The sequence below is a fragment of the Osmerus eperlanus genome, chromosome 11 (assembly GCF_963692335.1).
Source record: "Osmerus eperlanus chromosome 11, fOsmEpe2.1, whole genome shotgun sequence".
NCBI classification, from domain to species: Eukaryota; Metazoa; Chordata; class Actinopteri; order Osmeriformes; family Osmeridae; genus Osmerus; species Osmerus eperlanus.
In genome coordinates this window covers 6,293,008-6,305,272 of record NC_085028.1, presented here as the reverse complement: position 1 = coordinate 6,305,272, position 12,265 = coordinate 6,293,008, and the positions used below count along the sequence as shown (strand labels likewise).

The following is a 12,265-nucleotide window of genomic DNA, read 5'->3' as shown; positions in this document are numbered from 1 at the left end:
ACCCAGCTTCCGACTTCTCGCCGTTTGTCATTCTGTGGGAAGTGCGTGAATATAAGGGGTTTACAGCACCTGGCCCCAGACTGTTTCCCGGGAAGTTCTGGCATTGTCAGACGCTGAGCCCCAGAGAGCATTCAACCCTAAAATGAGATCAGAGAGGATGGAACTGCTTGTCACATAGGGAGAGAGAGAGAGAGAGAGAGAGAGAGAGAGAGAGAGAGAGAGAGAGAGAGAGAGAGAGAGAGAGAGAGAGAGAGAGAGAGAGAGAGAGAGAGAGAGAGAGAGAGAGAGAGAGAGAGAGAGAGAGAGAGAGAGAGAGACAGAGGGAGTGGGAGAAGGAGAGGGAGAGGGAGAGGGGAAAAGGCGGGGGGCCTGAGGGGAGGTGATCAGATCAGACTGATGTTCGGGGCTAAAGCTCATTCCGCTGGCTGGGTAGCGGAGGGGGTGGAAAAAAAAACATGCAAAGCCCGGTGCTGAATCCCGACGCGCCCTGGTCAGCGCTCTCCATGGTGCTTATTAATTGACAGACAGCAAAAATAAGTTTTTGAATTAAAAAAAATACGTTTTATGAATAGCGCTGCTGACATTGAGACAAACGCAGATTACAGTTCAGGTTTTTTAAATAATGTTTATTTTAATGTCATTCTTTTCTCTCTTTGTCTATTCAAATTATATCTATTTTAAGAATGAATCCATACAACATAATCAGCAACAATGAGCCCTTTGAACTTCAAAGTAACTCAAATAAACGTATGCAGCATTCCATGACACACACAATTAACTATTCCTGTCAAGGCCTCATAGCACATGTGATTTCCACTGAACCTGCTGTGCCATGTGATGAAGCATCCAAAACCCGCTAAATCCGCAAACTAGCATCAAATAAATCCGTTAATTGGGAACAGTCAAAATAATCTCATGGAATCTGTAAAGTGATCTCGGTAATCCGTGCCTAACCGAGAGCCGCTGGTTAACGCAGCCGCCATATAACACCCAGGCATCACACAAGAACAACACGACGACTTGCTCTTTTTTTCTGATTCGTTAAGAGCCTAACAACTGTCTTGTAGCTTCAGTGTCAATAAGGGACTCTCTGACAGCGGTCGATGGCTTGTCTCCTGAGGCTCTTTCCTCGTGCTCGATAGCAGGCTTTGACAGTACTACCCAGTATTTCCGAGTGGTATATAGCTTATCTTATAAGTGCAGCACCGTGCTGTCAACATAGCTCGGACAGCGATAAAACCAGCTTTGAGGGACAAGTTGCTGTGAACTGGCAGAGCACGTCGGCACGCAATGAATCGGTGAGGCGGAGCGAGTCTCCATTCTAAAGAACTCATCAATCCGAACAGGGCAGCGCCAACGGCCGCACACTGCCATTGCTGCACCGGACTCCGCGGAATGAAGTTCCAAGGAAGATTCGTCTCATTCCAGGATGTAGGCTTTACCTAAAGAGGATTTCCCCGCATCAACTACATAGCTTTTACAACATATTTTACTTTAGAAACCAGGAGAAGCTTTTACTGGAAGCAGCGCATTCGTTTTCACATACTGAGCTTTGGAATGACAGTTGAGCTCTGCGTAATTGGAAGCGGGAAAAGGGCATTTATAGTCAGTTTGTCAGGGAACCTTTACTTCTCGAAGAACCCTACATGGATATAAGACTATAATGATCTTGGTTGTTATGTGATGGTATCTTCTGTATCTGTGGGAACTAAATGATTGTCCGTCCTAAACGGTGCCAGTGAGAGTGCCTCTACTGAGCTAAAGGTCCAGATATCTTGACTGGTTATGGTGCGTCTTCAAGAACACTGTCGATAAAAAGGGGCATTCATTATCATCCACGGTAATTCAACATACATGGGCTATTCACTACAAACCACAGATCGTCAGATACCGGAGCGGAATTGCTACACCGCGGAATAAAGGTAACGACAGCCTATATGTATCTTATTCTAACATTTCTCAAATGTGTCCTTTCTATTGACTTTAGGCAAAGTATGAGATTATAATGACAACTAATGTCACTCAACAGAGACAGCAATTCATTACAGTTAGGTTCACACACACTGGCTAAAAAGGGGGAAGCCAGACCCTACTCGGGGACGGCAGAATGCTGCGTAATGGTTGGTGGGTATTGCAGTGCACCATGATAAGGTAGATTCGCACATTTGCAAAAAATAAATAAGACCGCCTTTCAGCAACCGTGCTATAGTGTCTATACAATGTCTACAATTTAATACTTTAAAGTGTTTATTAAATGATTTGTACTAGATTGACACTCCGAGCGCATAATCGGCTACCCGGCACGTGAACTATTAATCAGTGTTGTCCGAAATCCATAGGTCTATTTATGGCTCTTTGATCTAAACTGAGAACCTCTAATTGCGTTTTTTTATTTTTGACACTAGGACCCGGGCATATCGCTTTCCTCCGCTGTAATGTGAACACGGTTTCCCGGTGAGAGAGCCTAGCAAAGCGGAGAAGCCGCGCAGGGCGCTCTCATCTGTGGACATTCTTGTCTTGTCAGAATAAATGGATTGTTTGTTGATGGCTCGGATAAAGAACGAGAGACGAGGCCGAGGCCGTGAAATCGATTCCGACTCACATTGCTGTACCTCCTGACTTTGGGACGGAAGTATGAGTGCTGCTGGGCTTCTCTCTGACAGCCTAGCCGGGCTTGGACCAACTCGCAGAGCGAAAGGGAGGGGCTGGGATGCGTGGCAGTGTGCGTGATATGCCCCCTTAGGTAAAACTGTTGTCTGTAGATGTGAGATGTCCTCACAACGTTGCTGCATAAGGGTACACAAAACGGCTTTGGACTGTATTGATATGTAAAGGGTCATTATCTTTACAGCATTGTTTGAATTTATCCAGTTTCATACGTCGTGATTTCTGTAGATTCTCCAGATGTGATTCTCTGGTAATACAAGACGAATGATAACTTGCTTCTTATATGATTTCATAATGTTGGAATCATTTCTCTGTTCATCCTAACTGAAGGTCTGTAGAGTGGTTTGTGTTGGTCTCTATCAGTCTTTATGGTCACTTGGTCTCCAAATACCTGTTTTTTCAACCGGTATTTGCCTCTGTGGTCTCTCTCTACCTTACTTATTCATCTATCCCCCCCCCCCCTCTCTCTTCCTTATCTGTTTTTGGGCACTGATTGCTTTCTGGTCTATCTCATCCTTGGTCAGTCTCTCTATCTCTCTAGCTTGCTAGTGTGTGTGTGTTATTTGTGTGGGTGAGTGTGTGTGGGTGCGTGTGTGTGTGTCTGAGGTGCCTGGCTAAGTCTCAGTATTGGGGCAGTACTCCACAGAGATGCAGACTGAATGTCACACTGCAGAGTGCTTGAATGTCTTATTCCCCATCACAGGTAGCCGTCCCAGCCTCAACATCCGGGCCCCAGACCACAGCCTGTGACCATTAGTGCCTGCCCCCAAAATCTGTAACAATAAACAGCCCCAGCCCCAGCCACTGCCCTCAACCACGGCCCCCAGCCATAGCCCTAGCCCTTGCACCCAGCCCTATCCCCAACCCCAACCAAAGTCTTAACCTTTGTCCCCAGCCCTAGCCCCCAGCCTCAGCATCCTATGGTCACCTAGCCACAGACCTCAGTCTTTAACTACTCTCAGCCTATAGCTTTAATAACATACTAAAGCATGTTTGGTCTGGTCTATTCTATCTGGGTGTGTACTGGTTGTGTGTGAGTGTGTGTGTGTACAAGAGAAGCGATGGTTATGTGCTTATGTCTACAGAAGCGATTGGTCGATACTCTTAGATAACTATCACTCAGATTACTTTGTGGATGTGGATGTATTTGTTTGTGTGTGTGTGTGCCCTCAAACAACCATCACCCCAGCTCTGTCATTCTGTTGCTAGCTCAGGGTGACAAATCAGACCTGACATGTGAACCCAGAGACACACAGTCCTCAAATTGACAAAGAGTGTATGCACTCCTGAGCTATCCTCTGAGATCTATTAACAGTGTCTGGCGTTCGCTCTCTCCAGATGATGGATGGATGGTCTGCTCTCTACATTATGTTCGCTTTCTCTCAGTCTATCCATCTCCCACCCCCCCACCCCAACCAACCCCATTTTTCTCCCTCAAATATCTCTCAACTTCCACTTGTCTTCTCGGTTCTCCATCTCCCCCTTTTATTCTGCGTGTTGGTCTGAATGCACACTGTGGATCTGCTTTCCCTGTTAATGAACACAGGGGTCAACTCTGTTTTGGAAATATAGTATATGCTCTCCACAGACTTCATATTCAGACCTGTTTTGAGAAATATGCCTTTTTGTGCCAAATAGGTTATTTCATGCATAAATATGGATGTCTTACTCTCAGGCTGTAATGCAGTTATCTAGATGCTGCTGTTGGCTAACGAGGTTTATAGAGTATTATTTTCCTTCTTGGTGCTTGGAGACCTACATTAGAGCGTTGCATACATATTTGATGTCATGTTTGACAGGGACTCTAAGATACAGGGAGAGCAGAACCCAACTCATTAGAGATCATTTGCTACAGGGCCTCGTTAAGACTTGAAACACTATTTAATGGACGGGAGCAGAGCTTTTACAGGCCACACAGTGAACCGTACACAATGACCAGGCAGCACAGTAACCAGGCAGCACACTGGTCAACCTGTGTACATGAACCGTTCACCACAAACGGTCATGCCATCCTTGACATGTCCTACCATTCACACAAATCGGTCTGTAAACCAAACCAACAAAACTGTCTATGTACACCTCCTACAGGGCCCATTTGTCCATTAACCTTTTAGACAACCATGTTTACAATTTCACTTCATTATAACATTATTAAACTCTGAGTGATATCAATAGTCAACGGATACAGTTACACCAGAGCCAGCACATAGTCTGCCAGTCAGCGGATGTGGAGAGGCTGCAGGTGTACCTACCCTATGTGCCAGATCAGCTGTTCTGAAGCCAACAAGTCCCTCTATGGTCCTCCTTCGGGCTTGTAGTCATTAGCAGTCTAAACCACTCAGGAGCTTATCCATCACACCAGAGAGCTAGCGCACCGTGCCAGAGGTAGCGGGGCTAGCGGTAGCCTCTGACGAGTAATGCCTTGCTAAAAAGCTTCTGCAGCTGGCCAACGCTGACCTGTAGGCTAGCGGCATCTCATCAGTCACACCAGATACCTTCTGTAGGCTAGCAGATGCTGCAGGCGTGTAATGAGACAACAGAGATGGGCTTTAATAGGCCATCATTACATGTATAGATTTGAGGACTGGTTCGATGTGAGTAGCACGCTACATTAAGCTATGCTAACAGGCTAGCAGATACCGAGCTTGTAGGCTATGAGACACCAATCTAGTAGGCTAGCAGCTGCAGAGCACGGTCACCTGCCATCTATTCGAAGACCTTGCGTAAAATGCAATCTGAGGTGGAAACATCATAAAATAAAATAGGAAACAGAACGAAAGGGGGGGGAAAGGAAAGAATAGAAGTAGAATGTAGAAAGTAAAAAAGCATCTGTTCAGGTTAATCCTGCTAACAGGATATGCTAGCAGCTCTCATGCTTGTCTCATCAGAGGGTAATGAGCTGAACCTGTCAAACAGCTGTCATTCCCTCCCTTGGGATGACCCTCTGTGCCAGAGACACCCCAGCAGGGAATTGAACCTCTGTCCCCTGTGGAGGATCATATGTGCTCGTGCTAATTTGCTAAGATACCACCTGTCAGGTGAATGGTGGAGATATCGTCATCATAGATTGAAAAATTGATGGATTTCAAGATACATAGATAGATAGATAGATAGATAGATAGATAAATTAATGTATGGATATACAGACAGACCAACAGAGAGATATTTTATTAATCCCTTAGGGTAGAGTGCAGACACAAAATCTTCCGCTCTCTCCCTCGCTGTGAGAGCTTAAAGTCCTAATCATTAAACACAAGGCTCATGAGGGCAGCGAGAGAACTAAACTGTCTGCGTTCCACACTCACCATGTTCTGTCCTTGGCTGCAATGGACACTGTTCCTTGCCCCCTCCCTCGCTTCCCTCTTTTCTCCTTCCCCAGTACTTAACTAACGCCATCCAGCGTTCCTACACAAGCACACTTATCTCCCCCAATCTGGTGCTTCACATCGGGCCCTCTCTGGACTGGATCCACAATCAACCCGCCATGTAATTTACCAATTGATCCCTATCAGCTCTAATTAGAGTTCAGTGGAAGTGTTCACCCGATCCCCATCCCTCTCTCCCTTTTCCTCTCGTCTATCTCTCATTCTATGTCTACTCGTCATGCTCTCTTTTTCCCTCCCTCCCTCCCTCCCTCCCTCACCGTATCTCGTTCTGCTTCATCTTATCTCTCTATTGTTCTCTGTCCTCTCACTTCTCTCCCTCTCCTCCTCCCTCTCTCGTGGCTCTCCTTCCCTCCCTCCCTTGCTCTCTGTGTGACAGAGTCACTATACTGGACTGTAGACCTCCCGTCGGCCCCTCCCCTCCCTCGCCCATTCCCCTCTACCCTATCTCAGTGCGAGATGAAAAGAGAGAAGCAAGCACATCAATAGAGGGCCTGAAACCTTTGTACACCTCTGAAGGAAATCAATGACAGCCAGCAATTGCGGGGTCTGGGTCAATGTCTTCCGTTGTGTCTTCTGGTCAACTTGGTATGTTTGTTTAAATGTGTGTGTGTGTGTATATAAATATATATATATATATATATATATATATATATATGTATACATGTGTCTTTGGTGTATACGTGTGTGTGTGTGTGTGTGACCATAGGATTTTGTTAGCAGTAAAATAAAGTGTGGTGTGTATTTGTGTTAGTGCGTGTTGGGACAAGCCTGAGGTTAAGAATGGTCAAGTATGACAATCATGACTCATTAGCACTCATAATTCAGCTGCTCACAGCAGGGCCTTCTGTCTGAAAGGTCTACTGTTGTTGTACTGTCTAGTCCAACTGTCTGTCTGTCTAACTGCCTGTCTGATTGTCTGTCTGACCGTCTGTCTGTCTGACCGTCTGTCTGTCTGACCGTCTGTCTGTCTGTAGAGGCACGGTGGCATGGCGCAACACTGCCAAATCAGAGCAGGAAAGTTGTGAGTTAGATTCCTGCATGGGGCTCGGGGGGCATGTCCTCCCCCGGCCCGTCGGTGCTCAGGTGGGCTATCTTCTTGACATTTCTGTGTGAAGCTTCATGTTCTCCCCGTGCTCATATGGGTTTCCTCCACAAAGAACCCAAATACAAAAACATGCCGAACAGAACAGATTGATCTCCTGCCCTGTCCCTGACCAAAACACGGGCACGAGCAGCTTGGCACTGGTCCCCGGTCGCCGCTGATTTGCCCACAGCTCCTGGCTGCCCTTGGAGGAAGGACAGCATGGATAGGAAAATGCAGATATCTCATTTCTTCGGTGGACAATTGTGCATGCATGTGTGTGTGTTTTCACTGTTGACACTCATTGCACGTGTGTGTGTCATACTGTGGGATAAATAGACGTTTACTCTGTCTGTCTGACAGCCTAAGTGTCTTTAAATCCAGCACAAAAGCAGAACACTTAAAGTTCACTGATCCTTTCCTAATAGTTGGACATCCCATAATAGCCTGACAGCCGTGTATGTGGTGTCCTGTCCTGCGTTGTCATGGGCGAAATGTAGCGTGAAGGTAACCGGTCTGTTCGCCTGACTCCCTCCCCTACACAAGCATCGGTCTCCATGGTGACTCAGCAAACCTGCATCCTCTCTCACTGACTCCCTTTCTTACACACACACACCACACACACACTACACACACACTTACATGGGATGTTCTGGGACCATTCAGCACGCCCCTTACAGTTCAAAATGCACACATGAACCATCGTGTTATGTCCTTTCCCTATAATTCCCTAAACTTGCTTATTGCAGTGTGACTACACACACATTGTACATTCAGATTCACAGAACATCTCTGGAGCCCAACAGAATGTCCCTGTGGCTCTCTGTATGCAAATATGAGCTGGAGAAGAGAGGGGAAACTAAAAACAAGAAATATTCTCTCAGCTCCAATGTGACAATGGCGAGCGCCCGCGAGACAGAGAGAAGCAAATTTGAAGAGGTCTTGCAAATGTCGCTGTGTCACAGTTTGGATTCAGCGTTCAAGACAATGCCGATGACAAGATTACCGGACCAAACAAACCAAAGAAAGTCTCCAAACTTTGCTTAGCCACTGTGGGCCACTGGAGCGGAGACACTCCTAACAGGATGTCTCATTAACATTGCTGTCACCCAGCCGTGTCCCTTGCAGGTGGAGATGGAGCATGGTCCACTTGTTAGCGAAAACACACAACAATCTCTTCCAACAACAATTTGCGACAGATTCAGAAAAACATAAAGAAATAATGAAAGCAGAGGGAGTATTCATAGTTCATCGTTTTAGGTTCAGTAAAAAAAAAAAAAATCTTACAGATAAAGAAAGTGAAACTGTAAAGTTTCCGTGGCCCAAAAACTGTGATACATCCCATACTGTGGACCCACTGTACCATGCACCCTACCTAGCACACACTCTCACACACACTCTCACACACACACACACTCACACACACATATTCTCTCACCCACACACACTCACACACAAAGTGGCTGATATGAACCAGTTCTCCAGCCCATATGCCAGAGGAGCAAGGCTGGGTCTATAGACTTGCAATAGCATTGGTGTGGCTAAGGCCAGCGTGTCCGGACAGCTAGGAAACAGGCCTGTGGGGCGGGAGGATTAAGACCCAATATTGCATCTCCTGTCTTCCCCTGGCCCTCAGGGGACCTCGGAGACAGATTGTCTCCTCTAAATAAAGACACGGGGACTGAGGAACAACAACGACTGAAATAGCAAAGATCTACTGATGAGAGGAGCAGATGCTGATAGAGAGAGAGAGAGAGAGAGAGAGCAGAGAGGGAGTTACGGAGAAAAGGGAGAGGAGAGGGACGAGAGGGGTTAGAGGGACGTAAGGGCTTTTAGAGAAAGACAGGGTTTTAGAGAGAGGGGGAGAAGGAGGGAGGTGAAAAGAGGGGTGGCGAGAGAGGGACAGAAGTGGTTTGAGAGGAGGGGTGGAGAGAGGAGGGAGAGAATGAGGTTTAGATTGAAAAAGAAGGAGAGACAAGTAGGGAGGGCAAGGGAAGGGGGCGAGAGATGTAGTGAGTGAGAGAGAGATGGAGCTTATGAGATATTAAGGGACAGGGAGAGAGAGAGATACAGAAAGATAACGACGGAATGGAGGGAGGGAGACACCAGCTGCTCCTCCATCATATCCTGTCAGTTTACACAGATCAGATGATTTAATGCTAGATTAGGCATCAGGCCTGTAGGCCTCGGTTTGTGAGCACCACAAGCGTGCACGGCTCTCACTGTGCCAGCAGCGTGCCCGTGTCGGGATGAACCCTGACTCCCCCCTACACACACACACACACGCACACACACAGGCCCTCCCCACTACCCCCTTCCTCTCTCTGTCTAAACAGCTGCTAACATATCTAATGTAGCCTTTGATTGACATACAACATGATGTTGGAAGCTGAGAAGTCCTTGTTAAGAAGACATCCAAGTCTGTGCCCTTGTGTTTGCCATATGTTATGCTACACACACACACACAAAGATTCTACACACAAATATTCTAGACACACACAAATAAACTACACCCACACACACAAACACACAAGCACTCGCTGACTTTCACACACACACATCCAGATTCTACACACAAACACATACACACAGATGCTCCGATGCTATGGCTTGGGTGTACAGGCTTTTCTGTTGCACCACAACATTGTTACACAAGCTCTCCTCCCACGATGGCCAGGGTTTGATGTTGAGATGATGATGCTGAGATGTGAGGGGGAGGGCCTGTGATGCCAGTTTCTGATCTCAGGACCAATCAGCCCTTTGGTGAGTTTGCCAGAACATTCCACAGCGGATCAATCCTCACCACGTCCGGTTACGTCACCATGACCCAGAGTCCCTTATCTGACCCTAGTGACATCTGCGGCTTTTGGCTCTTGTGTGAGTGTATGTGTGAGTGGGAGCGTGTGTGTATGTCTGTGTGGTTGTGTGTGTGTGTGTATAATATGACCGGAGATCTGTGCTGGTTGAGTTGATACAGATTCTACTATGACAAGATCACTAGAAGTGGGAGGTACTCAGAGTGAGTATGCTAGCAATCTGTGTGTGTTTGTGTATGTGATCAGGTGTGTGTGTGTATGTGTAACCAGGTTTGGGTGTGTGATAGCTGTGTGTGTGTGTGTGTGAGAGAGAGAGAGAGAGAGAGAGAGAGAGAGAGAGAGAGAGAGAGAGAGAGAGAGAGAGAGAGAAGAGAGAGGGAGAAGAGGAGAAGGAGATGGAGGGTTATAGAGAAAAGGCTAGAGACAAAGGTAGGGAGAGGGTGGGTAGTACAAGTGACAGAGAGAGTGAGGGGGAAATAGAAACAGTGATAATGTGGGGGGGGGGGGGTTTCCGGAGGGGGGCCCCGTGTCCGGAGCTCTTGAACACAAAGCCAGGTCATCCATGACTAGTCTGGCAAGGCTGGCCTTGTTGCAATTGAATAGCGACGAAGGGAAGGAGAGATTGAGAGGAAGTCAGTCTAGTGTGGGGAGTGTCCATGTTGCTGAGATATTTCAAGGCTGTGTGTAAATCTGCTTCTCTGATACGGCCAGACAGATTGTGTCCAGCCAGTTAGACGAGCCATCTGCCAGCCAATCGTAACGCGCACCTCCTGGTGTGAAGGAAGGTGCGAAGTTTGGTGGCGACACAAAGCCGCTCATCACCATGGTACCGGGGCATGCGGCTACGCGGTTGCTAGGCAGCGTGAATGAGGGACAGATCTGGTGATAGATACCACGACCATAAACAAACTCATTAGCATAACAGTTTGCCAAAGGGGGGGGGGGCGATCTGACGTTTGATTGGCTGAGGTAGAGCTGTCACAGTGAGCGTCTGAGTGCAGATGGTGGCGTTGTCGCCTCAGCAGGAGGGGTTAGGCGCCGTGTGCTTCATGGTTGGGCACAGCGCCGGATTTACATACTCCATCAGAACACATGAGTGAGGCCTGTACGTAAGTTACACAGTCTTCATCCTGTTTCCCCCCCCCTTTCGCCTTGTTCCCCCCTTCCACCTCCCACCCCCCTCCACCCAGCAGGTCTGTGAAAGGTCCTGTGTACCTCTGGGTGTTAATCGAGGACCTCCTCCATATTTAATAGGAAGGCCTGCTTTATTTATAAGCTCCTCTGCTTTAAGATAAGCAGGGGAGGGGTGGAGGGGTGCGTCGGCAAGGGAAAGATGGCTCAGGACCCTGGCCCTGATCCATATCATGTTTACTCGGGTACAAAATATTTTTAAGTGGAGCGTGGGTTATGTGGTTGTGGCTTGATAAGGGTCCTAATAACTTCCTGCTTGTAGCGTGTTAGCGTTGATGGACACAAACCTGCTGTAAAGTACCTCTGGTGTAACATGTGGCCTACACATGTGAAATGTGTGTGTGTGGTTGAGTACAACATGTTAACCATGTGGTTGTGACCGTCCATTGAGACCACGTGACCAGTTTCACCTGAGCAATGAGTGGAGTGTGGCATATTTGCCATTGGCTCCTGGTGGGGACAACAAGCGTTTATATACTGGGTGACAGTCTTTCAGGAAACCCTCCAGAGAGACTACTGCAGAGGTCAGCTAGGGGTTGTAGGTCACTGTAGGCTTTTGAAGGGGATCTGAAGCCTGAGAAGAGAGAAAGGGAGAGAATAGAAAACAAATATGTGTGGACATGATGTGAATGTTTGACCCACACCATCACTGAGGTAAATGTTAATTTGAGTCAATGAGTCATGCTAGTGGAAGGTTGGGTAGCTACAGTAGCTAGGAGTGGAGAAGACAGATTTAGGGTGAGAGTTAGGTGAATGCCCAGGCGAGAGCGAAGGTAGGTGGGGGAGGAGGTGAAAGAACAGATGAAAGAGGAGGTGAAAGAAAAGGGAGGAGAGGGTGAGGAAAGAGGTGAACCAGTAGGCGAGGGAGAAGTTGAATGAGGAGGTGAACAGGGGGGTGAGCGAGAAGGTGACTGTATTATTGTGGGCTGTTGACTCTGTAGAAATGCATAACTGTATCTGTTTGATGTAATGAGACAGAGCTAGAGAGAGCCAGACTAAGTGAGGAGGAGAGAGATATGGAGAGAGGGCATGAGAGAGAGAAAGAGAGAAAGAGAGAGAGGCAGAAAGAGAGAGAGCTGGAGTGAGTGTAAGAGAGTGGGGGTTAGCGAGACAAACCTACTAAG

General features: G+C 47.4%; 1 protein-coding gene across 1 annotated transcript in view; it reads left to right on the top strand.

Moving 5' to 3' along the window:
• The first annotated feature begins 857 nt into the window (after positions 1–857).
• Positions 858–12,265, top strand: part of zgc:172282 (leucine-rich repeat and fibronectin type III domain-containing protein 1-like protein) — a 50,604-nt gene continuing 39,196 nt past the window's right edge. Inside the window, exon 1 of the mRNA XM_062473630.1 lies at positions 858–1,922. The gene's annotated coding sequence lies outside the window, so the exon portion shown is untranslated. The remainder of the gene's footprint in view (positions 1,923–12,265) is intronic.